The sequence below is a fragment of the Pseudopodoces humilis genome, chromosome 7 (genome assembly GCF_049639895.1).
Source record: "Pseudopodoces humilis isolate 2021_Gansu_Grassland_sample_001 chromosome 7, ASM4963989v1, whole genome shotgun sequence".
NCBI lineage: Eukaryota > Metazoa > Chordata > Aves > Passeriformes > Paridae > Pseudopodoces > Pseudopodoces humilis.
In genome coordinates this window covers 32,208,577-32,213,470 of record NC_142206.1, presented here as the reverse complement: position 1 = coordinate 32,213,470, position 4,894 = coordinate 32,208,577, and positions in this window count along the sequence as shown.

Below are 4,894 nucleotides of genomic sequence, written 5' to 3'. Positions count from 1 at the left end.
CAGCACTCTGTAGAGGCATGGCATGAAAAGTTTCTTTTCAGCTGAGCAGAGCTCAGTGAACCACAGCATGTCTCAGGGAATGGCAAACACACCCAGCCCAATGTTGAAGCAAATTGTGGTATCTTAGGCAAAATCTCCATAGCCAGGTAAACAAATTGTGGTCTCTCAAGCAAAATCTCCACAGCCAGGAGATTCTGCTTCTCTCCCACCACCAAGTACATCCTAGAAAAGGGCTTTGGGTTGTTTTGTGGTTTTTTCTCTCTTGTTCTAGTCACTTGTTTTCTTACATACATTGATCTCTGAGCAGCAAGTTTAGGCTTTTATGCTACTTGCCGCCTATAGCTTTAGAAGATCATCAGCTTTGGAAGAAAGTGCCTCATCTATATGCACACTGCTCTAGAGTTCTTTTGACAGTGTCATGGACAGCTCTTTTAGGAGATCTGTTATAAGCCTGAATCTTACAGCAAACAGCAGGCAAGAACATGATCTCAGTATCACTTCTAGTCTTACAGGTTCCTGTGCTGTGACTTGAAGCCTCCTGATGTTTTTGTGAATCTGGCAGTGATGGAGTTACACCTCATCTCATCACCATTCACCTCAATGATGAGATTGAAAATCTAATGCCACAGTGTACAAACCATGACAGTTTTCTTCCAGTCATCCTCTAGGAACAAACAGAAAAAAACTTGTCAAAAAAAACTACTCCTAAACAATATTTCAGGAAAGAAAAAGCATATAACAAGGTTTTTATCAATAATATCACACATAATATCTTCAGTTGTCGAGTTAGAGGGCAATGTACCTTCAGCTTGAGGTCCTAGCAGAAAAATTGATCTGTTCCTCTGAAATGTGATGAGTTTGGCTTCCTGATCTTACATTCTTTTTACACCACCTTTTCTTCTTATCTCAGAGCGTCCATTGTGACCCCACTCACCATTTAGTATTTTCATTATTAATTACATTAATAAGCACTACCTGCACAGCTTCAAATGCTACAAGGCTAATCTAGCTTTCTACCACTCCCCTTACACATCCTGACAGGCCAAGTGGGAACCCCATACCTGCTTCCTATGCCACCAAGCATCCCAAACACCTAATTTTTTGAAGTTGGATTGCAAACTGGAGAACAGCCCTGTAAATGTGCGACCCTCCTGTGCATTGGGTTCCAATGACCTTGTGCTCTGTTTTCAGCTCACTTTCAGGCTGTGGTTGTCCCAGTTCCACTTTCCCTCTTTGTTTGGTCTGGTACATCCATTCCAGCTGGTAACAGGCCTCTGAGTTTGTCACTGTTCAATGAATGAGCTACATTGATAATGTTTTTGTAAATTGCATGGAGAAACCCCGTTGTGCTATTCCTCCCTTACTCCCTCTGCTGTAAGAACCTTGCATAAATTTTAGTGTCACTTAGTCACACATGAATAAGACTCTTTCAGTGCCATGGAAAAAAAAGTCATTGAAAGGCCAGTCATAAAAAAATTTTGAATATCCCTTAAACCTAGTAGAAGCTGTATACATTAATTTTTAAACTAGATCAGCGCTTTTGCTAGTAGAACTTCTTATTTAGGTCCTGTTATTGTGCCTTACATTTTGAATAAAGCAAAACTGCATGGATTAAGATTTATGGAATGAGGAATATCAACAGAGAAACACACTGAATATTTCAAAAATTGCTTTAACCTGTAAGTGGTTAACGTTAACATTTGTTTAGTGCCAATGAAGTTAAATTTATGTGGCACGTAATTTAGGAAATTGAGTGGGCAGAGAGCTGGTGGATGCCTTTTTAGTTAAAAAAAATTGTTCATTTTCCATTAAACGCTCACACATTTGTCATAGCAACCTTGAAGGTGGCCATAATGCTAAGCAAAATAAACAGTCCTAGCATAATGTTCACTGTAATAACATGTCTCATGAGCTAGTTCAGTACTCCTTTTTATTACCTTATTTTCATTGCTCATTCACTGTGTTGGAGTTCTGTTTTGTGGTTTAATCATTATTACATCATTTTCCTTTCTTAATTTAAAGGTGCTGCCCTTTTCCTGTCATTCCATGACACCTCTTTACTACATGCACGTATCCCTCTTAATTTGTTGTATTTCTTAACAGTGAGTTCTTTACTCTGTTAGTTCTCCATAAAGACTAATATTTGGATAACGTTTTTTTTTACAAATCTAATTAGACTTTGCTTTGTCATTAGGAGAAATAATGCAACAAGAAGGGCAAAAGGGAAAGGGCAATACAGTTAACACAGTATGACAACACAAAACACATAGAAAGGTTCTTCAAAATCTATCATAGTGACATCTGTGTGAAACAAAAATTTCTAATGTTTATAGCTAATGCTCATCGAATTTCATGAATCATGGACAAAGCATCCAATATTTTGTACAAATTCTGAGTTTAAACTAGAAAAGCTGTTCTTTATTCCAGTAGTCTTTTTTTTCCTCCTCTTCCTTTTGGAGATGAAGATACGTAGATAAAATTGAGCAGAACCACATAATAGAGATTTGCAGCAAAGGGACAATTGCTCTTCTACATGTCTTCCATGTCACTCGTAATATACACAGGAAAATGCCCACTGACTCTCCCTGGCAATGGCCACCTGCCAGGTCAGGACTGAACAGGGACAAGGATTCAGGGCTGGCACCCAATTTTAGCATTTTACCCTTTAACAGCTGACATAACGAAATAACTGTTTTATACATATATGTACTACATGAACAGAAAACAAAACAAAACAAAAGAAAATACTGTGTTACCCTTTTCCCTAGGTAAAACATGCTAGTTCATCATACAGGTGGATGTGTTAAATTGGTAATCGTCCTCATCTGAGAGCTGAAATTTAGTTTATTTCAGAGAGCTCAGGTAGATAAAGAAGTACTTACTTTTCAAAAATCCTTCTGAGATTTACTTAATTCTAAGTTAATTTATGAAAAATAAGTAGTTTTTTAAAAAGTCTCATATTGTCCATCCTCTGATATTCTGTTCAGATCTATGTATAAAGGTATGAAGAAATGGCCTTTGAGACATCCAAAATACATCTTGTAATGTTTAGCCACAGTGCCATATTCATGGAAAAACTATCTAAAAATGATGTAGAGTCCTCCAGGAGTAATGAAGAGCAGAAGGAAACAACAAAATGACTAGAAATTAAATTTGCTGATATATTATGGCTATTTGCTTTACAAAACCCCAAAGAAAATGCCACAAATTCTTCTCCCAAACCAAAAATATAATCCAAAGAAAATGTACTTATTCCCAGGAGCTTTTCCCAGGTGCTACTGCTTCAGCAAGGTTCCTTTCACTTAACTGTCTGCCCTGAAATTTGATATCATAATTATTGCAACAATTTTATGTTTTTTTCTCTTTTCTCTCTAATCCCCCTCTCTCTGTGTAGTGCTCAGGTACCAGAATATGGAGGAAATGCCATTAGACAAACCTTGTTTCCAAAGGTCCATCTATGTAAGATCTGCTTGCAGGAGTGTAAATTTGGTCAATTTTGGCTAAAGCATGACAAATTATTTATGGAATTAGATTTAATTGAATATATAAGCCCTAACCTTTTCAAGCAATGATATTCTGAAGAAAATAAGAGATTAAGCCCTTAGGGCTAATGCTGTTTGTATTTGTTTTAGGATGTTAATTAGCTTTGCATGATTGTCTGCCATTTACCTCAGACCACAGGATTAACTAAATGTCTTCCTATTGACTCTCTCATAAGATTATTATCACTGCTTTTTCCATGCAGTATGATTACATACAACATTTACTTTAATTTCCCCCAAATATTGAATAAAAAGTGTATTCATTATATAATGCATTTACTCTTAGAGTCATGAAGTCATGAACTCATTTTAAGGACTGAGGAAAAGAAGCAAATACAAAATTATTATGGGCAAGACATTCTGTCTGCCTCAGCAGTCAGTTAAATGTCTATCATGGAGAAATGTATTTTCAAGGCCAATTGTGGCACAAGTATTTTTAACTTGCCCTTGCTTACACTGGTTTAAATCTGGAATAACTCACTAAAGTTCGAGAGTAGAAGCCTGGATGAATTGCACAAAGTGAGAAATAAATTTGGCTGCTAGCATATAAAACTAAAGCTGTTAATCTTCCTTTTGATTCTCAAATTGGTCATTTTTTCATAAATGTTTACTACAGCCATAGAATCTAGGAAGGAACTTACTTAACATTTTGGTTTGAAAATGTATTTTCTCCAGCTGAAATTTATATTTCAAGAGAGTGTCTTATTCTATCAAGTTAACCTGCTCTCCTTTCTGTACAGCTGTACTGCCTCTACGCTTCTCACTGCTACCAAGTGGTTTCCTTTACAATACTTCCAGGAGGTGTTCCCTTTTCATGGACAGCCAACTGTGTCTCATAGGGATTGTGAGCTAAATTCAGAGCAATGGTTTTTTTCCTCAGGTGTTTCTGTAGGCACTTAGAGACACATTCAGTTGCCTTTATCTACTCCACACTAAAAAGCACCTGCAATCACTCAGTGCCTACTATTTAATGTGTGAATTTATATTATATATTGGCTGGACATACAGGTGCATCAGATTGTCATCATATCAAACAGCAAGTTGCTGGGCAGCTCCAGGGATCTGCCAGGATTCACAAAACAGACGTTCCTCATAGTTTATCTATGATTCTTGATTTACTAAGTAAAATTCTCAAGTAAGAAGGGTGTGTGAATTAGTCCCTATAGTTCAGCCTGTCTGAGTGACCCCTTGGGCTAAGAGTGCCAGGCTTGGATGCCATCAGTGCTGGTGTCAATTCTCCTAAATGATGGCAATCATTCCATCTACCAGGCTCTCTGAAAAATGTCTTTAGTGAAGTGTGCTTTCTACAGAACACACATTTGCTGGTGCCAAAAAGGCACATTTCCAAGGCA